Source organism: Pogona vitticeps, chromosome 14 (assembly GCF_051106095.1).
Source record: "Pogona vitticeps strain Pit_001003342236 chromosome 14, PviZW2.1, whole genome shotgun sequence".
Classification (NCBI taxonomy): domain Eukaryota; kingdom Metazoa; phylum Chordata; class Lepidosauria; order Squamata; family Agamidae; genus Pogona; species Pogona vitticeps.
The window spans coordinates 5,199,627-5,219,650 of NC_135796.1; the positions used below are offsets into that span (position 1 = coordinate 5,199,627).

At 42.6% G+C, this 20,024-nt stretch overlaps 1 protein-coding gene and 1 long non-coding RNA gene across 3 annotated transcripts in view; one reads left to right on the plus strand and one right to left on the minus strand.

Annotated features, from left to right (window-relative positions):
• Positions 1–2,479: 2,479 nt before the first annotated feature.
• LOC110086279 (uncharacterized) lies at positions 2,480–5,260 on the minus strand. The gene is made up of 3 exons (XR_012081944.2): positions 4,979–5,260; positions 3,557–3,752; positions 2,480–2,947 (listed from the first exon to the last, which is right to left on the minus strand). It is a non-coding gene; the product is annotated as an uncharacterized LOC110086279 (long non-coding RNA).
• Positions 5,261–5,493: 233 nt separating this feature from the next.
• Positions 5,494–20,024, plus strand: part of TAOK3 (TAO kinase 3) — a 165,963-nt gene continuing 151,432 nt past the window's right edge. Inside the window, exon 1 of one of the 2 annotated variants that reach the window (XM_072983472.2) lies at positions 5,494–5,758. The gene's annotated coding sequence lies outside the window, so the exon portion shown is untranslated. The remainder of the gene's footprint in view (positions 5,759–20,024) is intronic. The other variant, XM_072983471.2, reaches the window with a different exon arrangement.

Sequence of the window (20,024 nt, forward strand, 5' to 3'; positions counted from 1 at the left end):
CTCATAGCCATATGGTTGATATATCATCTTTTTCCCTTTTCTGTCCTTTTTATTATTTCGTTTGTAACTAAACTTTGTAAAATGTAAGTAAATATATATAACTGAACATGCTTCTAAGCCGCCTAGAGTGGTCGTTTGACCAGATAGGTAGGGTATAAATTCAATAAATAAATAAATAAATAAATAAATTTTCTTTCACTATTTTAAGTTCTGGTTAGCTAAGGGGGTGGATTCTGAAAATGTGTACTCTTTTATGCTTTCTGCACTGTTTTGTTGATGATTTGGGCTCTGAATGCATGCACCAAACACAGAGATGGGATTGGCAAGACATGGGAGATTCATCTTCATTGGCACAGGTGGCCAGCCAGATTAACACCCGCTCCCGAACCCGCCGGTCAACTTACCACTCACTGCCCACAGTCGGCGTTGTTGACAGTACGTCAGTCGCAGCAGTCCCTTGGCTAGTGCTGCTCTGCCTCCCTGCTCGGCCGGCCACTCAGTGGCTGAGCAGGGAGACTTGTCATCCCATTCCTCGCCAGAGTGGCCAGCCGAGCAGGGAGGTGGGGACTGTGCCAGCCGGGCTACTGCTGTGATTGTCATGTGGATGACAATGCTGGCCACAAGCAGTAAGTGGACCGGTGGGTTCTGGGGGTGGGTATCGATCAGGACAGCCACCTGTGCTGGTGAAGAAGACAATCGTGAATGTCCCATGTCTAGAATTGACCAAAGCTCTAGTATATATATGTATATTTCAGTTTTTTCCATAATAATGAATTCCAGATACGTGCATGGGTTGCAGTGTAAGGTTACAACACTATACAACCCTTTATTCTCTTTACCTTACCTGGGACCATAACAGAACTTAATACTGAGTAGACATGTCCAAATTTGCACTTTTACCTTTTGCATGAAATTGACATCCCAAAATTCTAAGTAGGAAACTCTGTTTTCATGAAAAAAAAGAGAGAAAAGATCAGTGTTTTTAAAAATGGTGGGAGAAAGAGAAGGGAGATTGAGCAAGTATTGTGAGGATGGATGCAGAGGGCTTTTCAGCAGGGCAGACCCGAGTAAAATTCCTAACTGTATCATATTATTAATGATAAATTGACTTTTAAAATATTGGGTATTATTATAATATTGGGTATTATTTTAATGGTTTTTAATGTGGTTCTAAAGTTTTAATATTAATATCCTGTTATTAATATTTAATAATGCCGCTCAGAGACCATTGGTAATGGCACGGTTAAAAATCTTGTAAATAAAATAAATAAATAAATATAAATCGCAGGTAAGGAATCTTTAGCTCTCATGTTGATAAGCTACAGTTTCCTTCATATTGCACCACTGGATAGGGGTGGATTAGTATTCAGTAATATCTGGAAAGCCATAGGTCTGCCCAGTCCTGAGATAAACGTTGAATTTAAACATGAATATAGTTTACTTAAGTATGTATACAGAAAGAGCAGTAGCAGTTATTGCTAGTCTGAGGTAGAAGAGGATGATTAACCCAATGGGATTTACTGCCATTCAGCAGTGATCTAATCAATTTACTCTAGTTGGGACTAGCAGTAGGATATTAGCCATAAAACAGGAGCTACTGCAAGAAATATGAAAGCAAAGGAAGACATGTGAGTTCCAGCTCTTTAACTTAACTTTTCAGTGTCAAAGGCCATTCAAGCAGCAGGAAGAAAGAAGAGCAATAACATGAATCATAGGCAAATCACTTCGCTCTAGAGATGTCAAAGCACGTACAACATTTTTTTTAGAAAAAGCAATAAACACAAAATAGGATTGTAGTTTTTGAAGTTATAGCCTTGTTAGTCTCTGCAAAAAGAAAAATCCAATGGGAGACAGCTGGGATAAAATATATACACGTCCTGGACACCCATCACAATGGATTAAATATTGGCCTAGGTGTTTTTAGTCATTGCCAGCTGCAATAATTATGTTTTCTACTGGTATTTTTCTTCCCAGCTAACTAGACCCACCTTTTCAGAACAAGGCTCAAAGGTAAAGTCCGTCGTTCTCTAATTACTTCCTTTAATCACTGTTGCTGTTTACAGAACCAAGCTTCAAAATTATTGCTCAGTGTGAAATGCAACCAAGCACCCCTGTCTTTCTGTCTTAGAGCCTTGTATGAATGTTTTATTATACATACGTAAATACATATGTATTTATATTGATGCTGAATACTATCTTTTAATAATTTAATTTCTGTTTATGTGTACAGCCTGATTGGCTATGAAGCAGTATTCATGTTCTTATTTATATTGTAGTTTCTGAATTCAGACTCTTATGTCTGACAAAGTGAACATGTTCCACAAAAGCTTACGTTAAAATATAGCAGTTTGTCATGTCTTTTTTTTTAATACAACGTTTGCATTGCCCATAAAATAGGTAGTAGATCAGACTACACAGAAAAGGCTTGATTAAAAAAAAAGACTGAATGGGTTTATAAGGAAGAAAATAATCTCTCAGGTAACATTGACAACTACATTATTTATTTATTTGATTTCTTTACCGCAAATGTGGCTACCAAGGCCACATTAGTCCTCCGGGTGCATTTTGCTTCAACCAGAGAACCAAGTGGTAAAGGATATGAAGACACTCCTTACAGCTGGATGCAGACCTCTGTTTCATGACAACACTTCGTTGCTTCTGGGCCGGTGGCCATCTTGGCTGTGGGTTCTGCGAGTTTTAATCAAAAAAAGAAACCTTCTAAATTCAGCAATAGCATGACCTGTGTGGTAAGGACAAGGACCATTCTACATTTTTAATCCTTCTTTAATTATGAAGAGTTGGAGAACTTATCATAAAGAGGTATTATTTATTGAACAGTACTTATCTGAACTGCTGGATATCCCGAGCTGCAGTTCTTAGATGCCTCTGATCTGTCCTGGAACTGGACCGGCCCTACCATTAGGCAGAATCAGGCAGAAAATGTTAGCTGGAAAAGCAACATATTTTGCATTGTTATTATTGTGTTTCTACTGCTAGGAAGAATAAGGCAGTATTTGTGGGATTTTCTGCTCCGTGCCCAAATCACTTTAGCGGCCTTAAATGGTATATTGCAATGCCTCAGGCAGCCAAATGTACTGGGCCTGGCCCATCCTGAAGGCTTTACAGCGTTTTTCCATATTAATATGTTGATTTAAAGTTTCTTAAACTTATAAAGTGCTGTAAGTAAATCCATTAAGCACAGTAGACCTGCTGTTTAAATTCTGGCTTGATACTGGTGAAGTTGTTGTTTAGTCGTTAAATCATGACTGACTCTTTGTGACCCCATGGACCAGAGCACACCAGGCCCTCCTGTCTTCCACTGCCTCCCAGAGTTGGGTCAGATTCATGTTGGTCACTTGGTGCTAAAAGGGGAAATCTTGGACATAGGGTAGAAAATAGACTCTGCTGTTCCTGAAGATCTCTGCGTTAAGTAGCAGATTAGTAAAACTTTCTGGCTTTAAATTATTAAACAGCACCTCCAACAAAATTACTTTTCTTATCCAAATTACAGTGCTGAAATGAAAAGAACAACAAAAATGAAACAAAACAAACTCACTCAGTTCTAATACTGATAGCAAATTCCTGGGCTGAGAATATTTTGAGAAGAACTTTGCTTTTTACATCACAGTGTATATCCTGGCTAAGGTGGTTTGTGGTAGTTGGAGTTGTTGAGTAAAAAGCCCCACACCAGTTTCTTCTGGTAAGCCAGAATCCTGTACATCCTCATGTATTTTATTCTTCTTTGTCCTTTCCTAGGGAAAAAACAAAGATGAAGATTACTTTGTAGCTTTAAAAAATCCCCAGACTCACAGATATTCTTTGTTTTTATGAGCAACTAAAAAGGCACAAAAGCTTTTGGTTTCTCCTTATGTTTTAAGACCTGTCCACCTCTCCTCCCATCTCTTTTCTGTGCCACTTACTATGGTGAAGGATTCTGGAGAACACAATACAGCAGTGTGTTTTATGTGTCACCAAGTCTGTACTTTATGGCCTTCTGGTTGGTCCTAATTAGGTTACTGCCTGCCCAATTCCAACTAGCCAGCCAAGCGGCTTGAGCTGACAGTAAGTCAGCTGAGGTTGTGTTGAATCCAAACCTCTCCCAGTGTAGGGATGTGAGTAATTACTAGGAGTATGCTAGTAATCCCAGGCTGTGTGCCAAATTAGTGACTTTGAGTCTGGACTGAGGAGAGGTTCAGGTCTGGAATAACTAGGCTCTTTCCCTTCTCCGCCCCCTAAGTTGGCTCTTTTGCCAGCCAGCACAGAAGTTGTGCCAGCAGATCTGGAAAGGTGGTGTTCATATCACCTCAAATTGGTGCTTCTGGAGTGGCCCAGCTGACAGATGCTGATCATGGAGTGCATGGATTCTTTTGGGAGACGCCTTCTGTGTCTCCCTGATTTGAGATCAGTATGTCCAACAGGGGACGTGGTGGCGCTGCAGGCTAAATTGCAGAAGCCTTTGTGTGCTGCAGGGTCAGAAGACCCGCAGTCATAAGATCGAATCCATATAACAGAGTGAGCGCCCGTCGCTTGTCCCAGCTCCTGCCAACCTAACGGTTTGAAAGCATGCAAAATGTGAGTAGATAAATAGGTACCAATTCAGTGTGTCTAAGTCACGCTGGCCATGTGTCTGAAGACACGGAAGATTGTCTTCAGACAAACACTGGCTCTATGGCTTGGAAACGGGGATGAGCACCGCCCCCTAGAGTCGAACACAACTGGACAAATTGTCAAGGGGAACCTTTACCTTTACTTTTATGTCCAACAGGGCTGTGTCAACCCATGGTGCTTCGGCCCTGTTCCAACCCCACAATGGTGGCCATACCTTTGATGGTGAATTGCACTGTGAAGATTTAGTTTTTCTCCTTCCCTGTTCTAACAACCTTTTTTTTGGACCTCTGCTCCCATAAGCCCTATTTTTTTTAAAAAAATTATTCCTACTGTTCGATTTCAAGACGTCTTCCAAGTTGCCATCCCTTACCTTAGGGATGATCCAAGAGATTTTGCTGCCTGGCACAGGATATTTATATAAATACGCTTTCAACCCAAACATAAGGAGTACCCAAGGTTTTTTTTTAGCTCATGAGAGACAAAAAATCTTATACACCCCTTTCTCCCCCCCCCCCCTACGCCTAACAGTTTAAACAAAAACCCATAGCAATCCAGGAAGACCCTTGACGCCTTTTACCGCCACCGAAACCCCGCCGCCTGAAGCACGCGCCTCTCGCGCAGCCCTGCCGAGGGAGTGCGTTCCCTCCTGGAATGCGGAAGTGCGTCCCTTGAGCTCTCATTGGCCCGCGGTGACATTCCAGGCCCGCCCCCCCTATTTTTTTTTAACAGAGAGCCAGCGAGGAGAGGTGGAAGTGGCTCCAGTCCGGAGGAGCCGAGCGCCGATGCCGTCGCTTCCCTTTCTCCCGCGCTCGGCGCCCGACGACGCTCGGGCTCACCCCGAGGTTGGGCAGGCGCGGGAGCCGAGCGCCGATGAAGTCGAGCCCCGATTGGCCGCGCCTGGCAAGCCGGAACCGCACCTCAGGGCGAAGCCAGCCGCCGCCAGAGCGGCCGAGGAGGAGGAGGAGGAGGAGGAGGAGGAAGAGGGTGGGTCCGGGTCTTAGTGCGTGTCTGCCTCCAGTCCTCTTCGCCCCACCGCTCTTTTCCCTCCGGCTGGGGACGGAGTCTCTTCTCGGGGGGGAGGGGGGAAGAAGAAGAGGGCGGCGGACAGCGACGAAGAACTTTTCCCCACTCCGGAACCGGGGACGAAGAGGTACTTCTGAGGGGGTTGTGTGTATGGGGGGGGGGAGGAAGAGAAGCGAAAGAGGAAACGGCTGTTTCTTCCCCTCAGGCGCCCGTGTTTGTGAGGGAAGGAGTTTTTTTGAGGAGGGTCCGGCTGAGAAGTAGCTGAGGCGGCGGCGCAAGGGGGTGGGGGGTGGGAAAGAGAAGATGATGAAGAAGAAACCCCTGAGGGACAGGGACCGTCGTCGTTTGCCCCCCCCCCAGTGTTTCCCTCCCTGAGGGAAAGGCGAAAATGAAGCGGGGGGTGTCGTCTGTGTGGAGAGGCAGCGCTGGGGGGGGAAGGAAACGGGGGCGGTTGGGAGTGTGTGTATGTGGGGGGGATGGTGCTGTTTTTGGTGAGGGGCTGCTGAGGTAAAAAAAAAGGCAGTTTTTGGGCGCCGGGTGTGAGGGGGAAAGTCTCTGGATGTGAGGGGAGAAGAAGGTGGGGGGGCTTGGGGTCAAGATGTGGGGAGACGGAGGGAAGGCGGGGAACCAAATATGAGGAAATTCCCTCAAAAACGCCACCACCACACACACACACACTCCATGCTGTGGGGAGAGGTCGGAGAAGGACAGTGAGGGAGAGTCCCTTTATTTACACCTACTGTACTATATAAATGTGCGTTTATTTATTGAGGAGCGTGTGGGCTGGGGATTCCAGGTGTGAGGATAGTGAAAGGAAGGAAGGAAATCCGATGTGAAGAAATGTCTCCCCCCCCCCAAAAAAAATAATAATAGGAGGGCTCAGAGAATGCTGAGGGGAAGGAGAGCGGTAGGTTTGGAGGGAGGCTTGACTTATTTATGAGTGTTTACATAAGTTGCTTACCTCCAAAGGTTTGGGTCCCAAAACAGAGAAACGACTGCCTGACATTGCAAGGCAAATTCTGTGTAAATTCCTAAGACTCAGAGGAAAGGTAGGGTGCAGGATAGGTGTTTTGTCAAGATGCGTGTCAGCAGGAAGGCTTTTCCAAGCATGTTGGACCTGGGAAGAGGAGAGCATTTCATAGGAATGCACTGCCACCCTAAACACACTCTCTCAGGAGGGTTGAGTTTATTTATTTATTTATTGTATTTATTTATTGTATTTATACCCCGCCTATCTAGTCATTTCGACCACTCTAGGCGGCATGGGTGTCGGTAGCAACTGAAGAGTAGAAGGATAGGAGAGGTGGGACACTAATAGTGGGGTGGGGAAGCCAAGCGGGGTAAGAAATGGTCAGTTGCCCAGGTGAGGACAGGACACCCTCCCCCATGTGGGGAGAGTAAAGGAAGGGAGAAGTGACATGGGGTGTGTGGGGGGGAAATGAGGTGTAAGATCCTTTTCATTGCTTGTGGTGGGAGAAGGTCCCATTAAATCAAACCTGAAAGGGTGTGAGTGTTGAGGGGAAGATACACATCCCTCGGGATGGAGTATGAAAGAAGAAAGGGATTTGGGAAGCTACTTGAGGACATCACTTTTCTCCAGAGGTGACAGAGCCAGGTGAGAAGGACAAAGGGTTACAGAAGGGAAGCAGAGTAAGAGGAGGGATGATTGTAATGAGAAGGGGAAGCAGATCAAGAGAGCAGAAGTTTTGCAAAGATATGTATTCTCGAAGGCTTTCATGGCCGGGATCTGACGGTTGTTGTGGGTTTTTCGGGCTCTTTGGCCGAGTTCTGAAGGTTCTTCCTGACGTTTCACCAGTCTCTGTGGCTGGCATCTTCAGAGGACTGGAGTAGGAACTCTGTCCATGCTCTGTTGCTGTTTGTTGGATAGTTGAGTATTTATAGCTGTTAATTTATAGCTTAGTTATGTTTTGCAAAGATAATTAAGATTAAGGAGCTGTACATGAGGATTTCCTATTCTCACGTGGAAGGTAAGACATTACAGTATAGTTGCCTGAAAGAGGGTTATGGAGAGGAGGGGGGACATAGGTAGGAGAAAAGCAACAGATGAGGGGGTTAATCTGACCCAGAAGAGAGCAATAGAGGGAACACTTTGAGAGGATAGTCAGCTGAGGGTTTTTTGATCAGGCATGTTTGTTGAGAGAAGCCTGGACATAGGAATCTGGGGTGGTGGCAGTGTGTGTGTGTGTGTGGGGGGGGGGGGGAAGAATTGGCTTGGTTTTAGAAAATGTATAAGTGCATCTTGAGCATCTTGAGTGCATCGTCTTATGTGTGTTTCTGTGTGTATGTAACAAACAAATACATGTACATATACACACTCAGTGTTTGTTTCTATATACAAGGGAACTGATGTAACTCTAGCTAGCAGCAGTGGTTGCGGAGCCCAGCAATGGAAGTTTGAACCCTCATTATGCCTCCTGGGAGAGGGGCTGGTTGAGGTCATGCAGAGTGCCTGTTTTTAATTCGATTACCTACCCGGCCACTTGTGTGGATTTGAAAAGTCCCAGAGCACCATCAAAAGGAGGTACTGCTTAGCCAGCTCTGGTACTTTTATATATCTAGAAAACCTTCTGGTAACAACTTGACGTCATGTAATTAAAGTGATTATTATTATATATAAATTGTTGCAGCCTTTCTGCAAGGGAGTTCCTTTGAAGATGCTCAGGGTTTTGCAGCGGGTCAGAATGTTACTGCCTGTGTGTTGACAGGAGGTAGTGAGGGATGAGCATGTTACATCAGTTTTGAACTCTGTATCAGCTACAAGGGAGCTGCTAGCCCTGATTCAGAACAGTAGTGTTACAGTGCAAATGGTTCCGTATTTAGTCACTTTTCACAGTACTGACCAACTCATGTTTTAAAGACTGTGTAGGTTCTGTTTGTGGTACCTATGATGAGTGTGGCCAGTAGGTCAACCGTATGTGCTAGTACCCCTTCACTGGCTGCACTCCAGCTGTAGAATTTCTTCCTGGTGGAAGTCTGGTTATTCCAGACTAGAATAGAAGCATTTAAGCTTCAGGGCAGAACATACTGCTCTTATAGAAGCATTTGGAGTGATTGGCAGGTGCTGTGTTGATTTAGTGGATTTTTCTTGATAACCTTTTTTACATTTATATATCTAACATTTTAGAATTTCAACCTTAATGTTGATGGTCTGCTGTACTATATTTTATTAGTGCTGAGGTTTTTGTAGCTCATAAAAATGGATAAATACATATGAGGGTTAGATGAGATGAAAATGTGATCAGCAGTGCCTTGGACAGAGAGATGGAAAAGGGTTCAAGGATAAGGAACAAACCTGTTAGAGTTGCATGCGATCTTAAATCCTGTGAATCAGCTGTGAAAGGTTGTTGGCACAAATGGTTCTACAGTTACTACTGAGACACCCACATTCCATTGCTAAGCTTAGAGAATAACAGTAGGTACCAATATGATTCACTCTTATCATAGTGATGTTTGGATACCAGGAAGCTGTGTGTGTAGGAAGGAAGGTAGATAAGTTGTGGGCTGTTGGAGAACTATACTCCAAGATGCATGGGAGTTACTGACAAGAAAATAAACATTAGGTGAACTGACTGTGGCCATTGAGAGATGGGATGAATTGTGCAAGCATCATACTGTTAATTGAATGTTTACAATTTGCTATCAATTTTCTCTTCTGGTGACAAGTAATTTGATTTGGTGCTTACACTGTGAGTCTCTGGACAGTAGCTTTAGACTGATGATAGGTTCATTTGGAAAGTTTAAATAAAATGTGGTGAAAAAATGTCATTGGGCAATCAAATTTGTAATATGGTGAAAGGATTGACAAATGAAATAAAACTGGTAGATGACATCTTACTGTGGATGTGTGGTTTGCTTTGTTGTCTAGACATAACTACAATCTCTCTCTCCCCAGCCCCTTGCTGTCATGGTATTCAAACTTCACAATGACAGGGATGAATCATGTCTATACGTAGGTTATTCTTTAAGCTCTGCAATAGAACGTTGATGTTTCAATGATAACGGTAGCATCATTTGTTCTTGCAATCTTTCACATCTGATTTACAGGATCTATAATCTATCTATCCCCACTACCACCCAGATGACCCCTCATTAGAGTCATTGTATTGCTCATGGGTTGGAGACAAATTCATTTATGTTGAAAGTAGTGCAGACTAGTGATTCTAAATCTTTGGCCATCCGGAGGATTTGAGCGTCAGTTCTCAGCATCTCTACTGGTATAGGCAAAGATAAGGGTTCCCCTTGACAATTTGTCCAGTCGTGTCTGACTCTAGGGGGCGGTGCTCATCTCCATTTCCAACCCATAGAGCTAGCGTTTGTCTGAAGACAATCTTCCGTAGTCACGTGGCCAGTGCGACTAGACACGGAACACTTTTACCTTCCCACCGTGGTGGTACCTATTTATCTACTCGCATTTTGCATGCTTTCAAACTGCTAGATTGGTGGGAGCTGGGACAAGCGACGGGGGCTCACTCCATCACGTGGATTTGATCTTACGACTGCTGGTGTTCTGACCTTGCAGCACAGAGGCTTCTGCGGTTTAACCCACCGCGCCACCACTGGTATAGACCTGGAAACAACTCTGTAGAATGGAATTAGATTTTTAAACATTTCTCATACTTTCCCATCTGTTGCAATGTAGCCTGTTTGATCATGAGGTACCTAATACACATTTTGTCTCAAGATGCCAAATAATAGAAATTTGAGGACAAGTATCAGATATACCGTTTCTTTATTGGCATCATCTGATATGGGGCAGACTATAACTTGTTACTATTTCCCCTGTTTTTATTAATCAGGACCCATTTGAGTCTCATACATCTTATGTAGGTGTTCAAATAGGTCTATGTTTTTAGCAGATCATGGTTTGCTAGTATTGCTTCTTTTTTGGTGCTGTGTATTAAGATCTTTTGGGTTGCCTTTTGACGTTTTTCTGTTATTTCTTTCCTGGAATCATATTAATTCTGCCAGGGAAGATCCATAGCTATACATTTCTGTAACAACTTGCTTTAGTCTTCATGTACAGGAGGCATAGGTTCATGTAGATTATAGCAGATTTATATGATTACATTTTTTACTACAGTGACTAAAGGTCTTTATGTAACTTACATGCAGATGTTTTACCATGTCTTCCCGAAAATAAGACAGGGTCTTATATTAAGTTTTGCTCCAAAAATGCATTAGGGCTTATTTTTAGGGGATGTTTTATTGTACAGTCATGTCGTCTTCTTCTGGTTGCTGCACAATGATGGAAAGCGGGGTTTAACTTAATTGGGGCTTATTTTCGGAGTAGGGCTTATATTACGAGCATCCTGAAAAATCATACTAGGGCTTATTTTCAGGTTAGGTCTTATTTTCGGGGGAAAGGGTAGGTTCAATGGGGCAGACAGCTAGCAGTGTGTGCGCTCAGTCTAGTCTCAGAGGGGGGTCTCCTCTAGTCCTTGTCATAATGCATTATGCACTTTAGACATTTTCATGCACATTAAGGCAAGACACAAGCAAAGAACACTTTCCCCTAGAGTGAACAACTGAAGTCATTTAACAACCCTATGTTTCTTAAATGGTCACTCTGAAATACAGACAAAGAATCCTACAACCCCAAGTTCCAATTGTGAAAGTCTTTTTTGGAGTTCCCTGCTTGCATGTTTATTTGTTCCAGTTCCATCAGTCCTTTACTATAAAAGATGCCCAAGGTTTTATTAATTTCCAGAGGAATATGCATGTCCTGTACTGCAGTGAATCCTGGACCCTTTGGGCATGGCACGAGAGGAAGCTGAACACGTTCCATATGCATTGTCTCTGATGCATTTTTGGTATCATCTGGTAGGACAAAGTTCCAAATAGAGTAGTCTGAGAACGAGCTGGAATTTTTAGCGTGTATACATTACTGAAATAGTGGCATCTACATTGGCTTGGGCCTGTCATGAGAATGGCTGATGGTCGGATTCCAAAAAATCTCATGTATGGAGAATTAGTGCAGGGAAATCGCCCCAGAGGGAGACCACAGCTGCAATACAAGGATATCTGCAAGCGGGATCTGAAGACCTTAGGAATGGACCTCAACAGATGGGAAACCTTGACCTCTGAGCGTTCAGCCTGGAGGCAGGCAGTGCATCACGGCCTCTCCCAATTTGAAGATACCCTTGTCCAGCAGGCTGAGGCAAAGAGGCCGTCCTAAAACCAGCAAAATCAGGGAGCTGGATGGGTGTCATATTGGATTTGTCTTCAGTGTGGAAGGGATTGTCACTCTCGAATTGGCCTTCTCAGCCACAGTAGACGCTGTTCCAAGTCCTCCATACAGAGCATGTTGCCATAGTCTCTCGAGACTGAAGGATACCTAATCTAATTATGCATGCGACAGCAAAAACATTAGAGAGTCTTGTGGCACTTTGTGGACTTAAGAATTTAATATAAGATATGTTTTTATTGTGCCATAACGTTGGTTTTTAATGAACTACAATCCTCTTTGGAAATAAAATAGCAGCAAAGAAAGTCATGCTGAACAAAATCCAGTAGGCACAGCACCTGTTTAAATAGAAGCTCAGAAGGCTGTCAACAAAGGGACTCCAACTCAAGGAGATGGAGTATGGTGCAGGGCATTGCTTGAGTTCGTATCAAACATACATCAGATGTTTGTGGGGAGAAGGGCCTCACTACGGGATTTAAAGACGAGAGCAGGCATATTGGACAACTTGGGCTCCTGCAGCCTCAAGCTGTTCCAGACTTTATCATGTAACCGGCAGTTAAAATGGTTGTGGGAAATATATTGAGTACAGTTCAGAAGTAAGTCATCTTTTGTGAGGGAACTATTTCAGCCACTTTAGATCATTTCAGTGCAAGCTATGTCACTACTAACCATACATTGTGGTGAGGTCAGTATTGGGGGGGGAAAGGCTCTTCTGTTTCCTTTTGTTTTGTTTTTTGGCAGTTTTTTTTAACCAAGGCATGTTCTGGGGACATGTTTCTAAAACAAGGAGGGAGGGGGGTTGCTCCTTGTTGTAGAAAGATAATACTTGTTTTTAAATTTCTGTATGTGACACAGTCTCTCTTTGTAAAAAACAACTTAGTGGATGCATTCAATCTGTATGTTGGCCACCTTTGGAGTAGCTGTTCTATCTCTTTTATTCAGTATCTTTGGTGAACAGTCTGGGTGCAACATACTGCACTGGCTGACATTCTGGAGCAGCCTTGAAAGGTAGCAAGATGTAGAGAGTGTTGCAGTAATCCAAGAAATATTTTAACTGTGATACATGTCACTAAGACTAGATCTGACACCTCTAAGAAAGAGCACATTGTACAGAGCAAAAGAACTTTTGGTTACCAGAAAACCTGGACACCTAGTTATAGAAAGCCACAGCTACAGGCCTGATGTTTTCCAGAGAGAGCAAACACCTATTCAAAGTAGGAAGCCGAGTTCCCTGACCTACTTTTTGCTGACCAAGAGCACCTCTGCCTTCTCTAAATTAAGTTGTGGTTTGCTCATTCTCTTATGTTATCAGTATCAGGTATGTATTCAGAACATCCATAGTTTCTTTGGCTTGTGATGATTATCAGGTTTGCTTATCCTGTACTTGTAACATTGAACTCCCAAGTTCTGGATTAGTGTCCTTGGTAATTTTTTTGTGGTTGTGAAAAGGCATAGAAGACAGAATAAAACCTTATGGGACAATATCTGCTGACAAAAATGACCTTCTAATAAAGCTTGAACCTCTGCACCTGGAGGGCACCAGTTGAGAGAAGGTGGCTTCAAGTCATTTACTGAACCCTTGCTGTTTACCAATGTACTGTAGTACAGTACTGCCGGAAGGTACACAGCACATCCTTTTCATTTGTGATGTGCATGATCTGGAATGCTCTTCCAAGAGATTTTGGGGTGCTGCCTCCCATTGCATGCATTCCATTGATTACTGAATTCCTTTTCTTCTAAGTGTTTTGACCTTAGCTAGATATGTATAAATGTATCATTTTAGCTGCTGTTTAGATATCTTTCTGTTATGCACTTGTGCCCCTTTTCTATATAACTCTGTATAATTAGTGTTTGCTTTTATCTTTTTTGTGTATTGCCTAGAGCATTACTTAGTTGGAAAGGTGTTTGATGACAAAAATTTGAAATGTCCTATAGCAGAATACAGTGTAATTTGACAACATTGGTACAATGTATTCCTTACACTGGTAAAGACATAGACTTCAAATCCTTCTGACAATGTTAGCCTTCAAAATGTCATAGGTTACAATTTTGTGTTTCACTTTTGGAAACCCTTGTCATAGCAAGCCCTGTTGCTGCCCTGGGTTCTTGAAGAGTTTCGTCAGTATCACAACACTGGAGAAAAAATTGTTTTCTTCCAGTATTGCTTGTTAAATAGGGCCTTTAAAAATAATTAAGTTATATTACTTGAGGGGAAAAAAGTGATGAAAGCCTTTGTTTACATGATTTAAAACAAATCCTTAAGATTGTTCTGTATATCAATTACTCCTCGCATATGGCTATGAAACAGTGTTTGAGCAGCCTGGAACAGGGCCATTCATGTGAGGAAACCTTTATGTGAGTTGATGTACAGGAAGCTGGGCTGAGGGCGAAGGCCAGGTCTGTTTGCATGGATGCCATGCTGAGTTTTTTTTTTCCTGGGATTTCCTTTTGTCTCCTGAGCACATAGCCTGGGGGTGGGGCCTAGGGGTGGGACTTCCTGCTTTATAAGAGCGTTTCCCAGGACCCAGGACCCTTTTCCCTAGGAAGCTGGGCTGAGGGCGAAGGCCAGGTCTGTTTGCATGGATGCCATGCTGAGTTTTTTTTTTCCTGGGATTTCCTTTTGTCTCCTGAGCACATGGCCTGGGGGTGGGGCCTAGGGGTGGGACTTCCTGCTTTATAAGAGCGTTTCCCAGGACCCAGGACCCTTTTCCCTAGGAAGCTGGGCTGAGGGCGAAGGCCAGGTCTGTTTGCATGGATGCCATGCTGAGTTTTTTTTTTCCTGGGATTTCCTTTTGTCTCCTGAGCACATGGCCTGGGGGTGGGGCCTAGGGGTGGGACTTCCTGCTTTATAAGAGCGTTTCCCAGGACCCAGGACCCTTTTCCCTAGGAAGCTGGGCTGAGGGCGAAGGCCAGGTCTGTTTGCATGGATGCCATGCTGAGGTTTTTTTTTCCTGGGATTTCCTTTTGTCTCCTGAGCACATGGCCTGGGGTGGGGCCTAGGGGTGGGACTTCCTGCTTTATAAGAGCGTTTCCCAGGACCCAGGACCCTTTTCCCTAGGAAGCTGGGCTGAGGGCGAAGGCCAGGTCTGTTTGCATGGATGCCATGCTGAGTTTTTTTTTCCTGGGATTTCCTTTTGTCTCCTGAGCACATGGCCTGGGGGTGGGGCCTAGGGGTGGGACTTCCTGATTTAAAAGAGCATGTCCCAGGACCGCGCGCCATTATATCTGGCCTTAATATGGTAAATAGGAAAGGCAATGAGATTTGCATAAGCCGGGGAGTCAGGAAAGTTTTAAGGATCAGATCATACTTTTGCACTATTAAAGAGCAGGCCGGGTAGGTGGGGCTCGTCAGCCATGGAAGGCAGCCCATCTAGAAGGAAAACTCCGATTTCAAACCTCCACTGCCTTGTGGCTATATCCATTCATGGAAAAGGCTTCAGGAGTTAATCTCGAGGCAAAATCCGGAGCTGGAGTCCCGAAGGCAGCATGTGTCGTTCTGCCAACTCCTGCGACATTGCTGGAACCAGTTGTATTGGCTCTTGCCTTTCCATTGGATCATTTCAGCAATGTGGAGAGGGGGGATCTGCTGCTTGGGTAACAGCCTATCCTCCATATTAACCTACCCGGGCTTCATGCTCTGGAGAGGATACTCCTCGATTCAGAGCATGTTACCATAGTCTCTTGAGACTGAAGGATGCCTATGTACAGGTTTCCTTTGCTTTAGTTTCTGCTCTATTTGAACTTGTGTAACTGATGATAGCTTATGTTGATGTTGGGAGTAAAGAGGAAGGGAGAAGACTGTCATGTGATTACAAAGCAACTTTTGGAGAACCTGTGGAAGGAGGCATACAAAGAGCAGGCTTTGCTAGTCTCATAGTATGGAATTTTGATGAGGAAAATATTTTTATAGATCACTGCAGAATTTAAAAAGTTTAATATGTTTAATATTTTAAAATTTAATAGTATACCTAATTTTTAAAAAATCTAATGAGAAAAACATGCCCAATGCATCTGTGCTTATTGACCAGAGCAACATAGGAATGTCAGTAAGTACAACATTTTTTTTTATTTTAAGCAGGGAAGTAGAATGCTTTGTGCACATAGCTCTTTATATATTAGTATCAAACTCTTCCAATCATGCTTTAATTTTTTTAAACTGAAAATTGGAATTAAAAAAACCCCAGAACAGTATGTTCCACAGAAAGCATGGGAAAAAACAAGCAAAAGAAATAATCTATAATCCAGAAATATTTCAGAGGCTTCCATCTCCTGATTGCCAACAGCTACTTCCCTTAGTTTGACATTGGTTGACCTGGCTTTTTGATACCATTCACCAAATAAAAAAATTATTTGACTGTGTTGTAGATAAATTTGTTGGGAGAAAAAGCCTGCAATTGTCTGATTTTAGTTATGCAAGAAACAAAGGACAAATTGGAGGATTGCCATTGTAACCACCAAATCAAATGACTGGTTGCCAAAATGAAAACCATTTGTAAACTGTAAAAAAAAATCCAATAAACCAACAACATGTGATTGGCAACACTGCTTCTGCTTTGTGAGTACTGTTAATTTCATAGCAGATACTGCTTTTTTAGTTTCTTCACAAGCTTTATACAGATGAAATAGTATTATGGCGTTTCATTTGTTTCCTCAGATCAAAATGAGATTATAAAATGTTATTTCTCATCTTTGAAGGGAAAGTTTCTTTCTCTCTGCACACTTGGAAAGCTAGACTGCAGGTCTTTGAGATGCAAATAAATTATGGGCAATAAGGACTGACATCATCAGATATTTCTGCGTACATAGTGAGATCATTTGGAAGACTCATAACAACAATGTAAAGTTAGGTGTTCTGGAATAATTAGTCGGAGATCATTTGATGCTTTCCTTGTGGCCACTATATGAGAGGCTGTTCGTGGTGACTGAAAAATAAGTAGGGAGGAGCATACACACTTAAAAGAAATACTTCTCACAATAAAACTGGAGCTAAATCCGCAGCTGGGACTAGAGGCTTTGAGTTAAAGTATAGAAGCCAGGAGGAGCAGAGGAGCAAGGTCCTGGTGTGTTTTTTATACACACTAGTCTTCAGACTTCTCAGGCCTGTCATTCACAGTGGTTTATAGCACTTATCTCTGTTCTTCTCTGTGAATATGGACCAAAATGATTTCTATTCTGAGATGCACAAAACTTCCAGTGATCCCTGTGACTTAGTGACTTCATTCACATACCACAACAAAGTATGATGTGATTTGCTGAAATCTAATTTACTGTTACAGTATGAGCAAACCTAGTTCTGCTAATAACCATAGTTTGTCAGCTAACCATAAACCACAATTGGAACACAGGGTTTATAGTTGGCTCATATTATCTGGCTTGTTTAAACCAGTGATTATCAGTCTGTGTATTTTGCATCCTGAAGTAAAAGGCCTCCTTTTTCTGAGAAGGACACTTATATTTTTAAAAGCATCCTGGTAAGCTATAAGTACATACAAGTAGTGGGTTTTGTGTGCAATATTTTAATGGGCTTTAAGGATGTTAAACTTGCAGTAGTGTTGAATAAGGGGCACAATACTTTGAGAGAAAGGTGGTGTGCTAGGGACACTTTCTGGTAGGCTGAGATATTATGAGAGAGACCATGTGTCTATAGCTAATACTGAAAGGGCAGAAAGTCACAGGCAGATGATCAGGGGAGAAGGGCAGCATCAGTAGGAGACAGCATTGTTGGGAAATGAGGGACAAAATATTTTGAGTACAGTAACTGTTATAAACCCCTTGTTCCACAGACTGCTTCTGTACCCCACTGGTGATACATGTACCATTGAATGAAAATTATAATTATTTTTAATGGTGGTTCATTGTGTTATCTAAACTGACAGCATTGGGTTGTTCTTGGCTTACATCTCTAGCTCTCCATCCCTGAAACAGGAGCTGAACCAGGGGGCAGGAGAAAAGCAAAGGAGAAATGGCAAACTCAAGCTTTGGTTGATTAGTCTTCTGACATGCAATTTGTGGCTTTAAGCAATCATGGTTAGAACAGATCATAGCTTGGTGATATGGGAATGCAGCTGAAAGCTTCTGGAATGAGCAGGGTTTGACACTATCGGTTGTGTTTTTGTTATACTATTAAGTTGCCTCCAACTTATACTGACCCTATCAATGACCTATCATTAACACCCCTGCTCAGCTCCTGCAAAATCAAGGCCATGGCTTCATTTATGGAGTTCAGTCCATCTCATATGTGGTCTTGCTTGTATCATTCATAAATAAATAAACAAATCAAAGGTCTGCCTTACCAAAAAAAAAAAACACCTGTTAGGAGACTCTGATAAGTAGATGATAATAATAAGCCATTAAGTTGATTCCAACTAATGGTGGTCTCCAAAGGTTTTCTAAGTATAAAGGTCTTCAAAATAATTTTTTACCGGGGGTGTTGATACAGTGGGGATTTGAACTAACAGTCCTTGGCTCTGCAGTCTAGCACTCCAGTTCTACAACTCTATTAGCTCTAATATATAGGTAGTCATTTATAAAACAGCAGCCCTGTGCCTGAGCTTAGATTGCCTTTTGGCAGACGTTGGCTGGGCAGAGGCTTCCCACAACTCATGGACATTGTGGCAGGCATACAGAAAGGGAGGGAGTATGGCCAGTAGTAGATAATCCCTCGTCTCTCGCACTTGTTAAACCATAATTCCTCCCAGTTTCACTGGGATGTGTGAGAGGTAAAGGTTCTCTACCTATTGCGGAAAACAGCAGCTGAGATGTCTTTCATATCAGACCAGTGAAGAAGCCTGACCCAGAAGCTTTTGTAGGGAGAAAAGTGTACTGGCTTATCCAAAGAAGCACTTTTGCAGATTCAGTTCACTTCCAGCCTGCTATGTTGAAAGGAAAGAGCTGAACAAACCTGTCATATCCAAAGCAGTTAAGGTCTGCAGGCTCGTGTTCTGGTTCCCTGTTGTACTACACCAGTGAAGAAAGCATCTGTAATGTATCCCTTTTTTTGTTGTTCAAAGCTGAGAACGATTTAATTTTAACAATGTTGCAATGATCTGTGAAGCAAAACTGAAAATCCACCTTATTTTTGAAACAGCATCTTCACAAGAATGTGATTTCTTCTGGTAAAAGGTTTTCTGAGAGGGTGAGAGCCCTGTCACTGACTCATGGGAATGGGGCTTTTTCCTAGCTTTGCACAGGGTGAAATGTTCATCATGTGTTTTTCTCCATAGCAGGATGAGCTCATCCTATGTATATGAGGAATTCATTACCAGTAGTGGTAGGAAAATGTCAGATTTAATGTTGGAAGCTTACAAGACACTCTTGGCAGAGTCATAATGAACTGAGCTGCTTTCAGACTAGTAAAATGCAGTTTTAATAGAAATTTCATTTTTACTTTTAACAGTTTGTTCTAGCAAAAGAAATGAGAAACAATTCAAACACCAACAGCTGTACAGTATGTTGCATTCTTTAGGGAATGTGTCCCCAACATTTTTAAATGCACATCGGGCATTTTATGATATTGTCATGGCTGTCATCACAAAATGGCTGCTGTGGGGGTTTGCCCATTCACAAAATAGCTATTGTGTTAATTGTGGCCCAGGAACTAACTATTGTGTTAGTTCCTAGGAAATGAACGTTGTGACAAACATTCATTTCCCAGGAATACAAGGTTAAAAGACAGCTTGTCTAAGAACTTAAGTTTGCAACACAGATACCTGACCAGTAAGAATCACAGAATCATAGAAAAGTGGAAGTTGGAAGGGGCCTACAAGGCTATCAAGTCCAACCCCCATGCTCAGTGCAGGAATACCATCAAAGCATATCTGCCAGGTGATTATATATAAAAATTCCATGGCTTCTCCCAAAGATTTCCAGGAACTATAGTTTGGCACGGGTATTGATAACAGCAGCTGATGTGCAGAGGATTAAAATTAATGTATAAATGGGAGGTATATAGGAAGCCACAACCATGAATATATATATTCGTGTTAATTTGCCTCCAAGGAACAGAATTGATATTCATGGTTCTGGCTCCCTGTATACCTCCCATTTGTCTGCACACAAACTCCACGAGACCAGTTGGTTAAGAGTCTAAGGTCATGTCTAACGGAAACTTTGAACCTGAGTCTCTCCAGGCCTAGCCTGAAATTTTCACCTTTATGTTACATTGATAATCTAGTGTAGGATTTTCCTC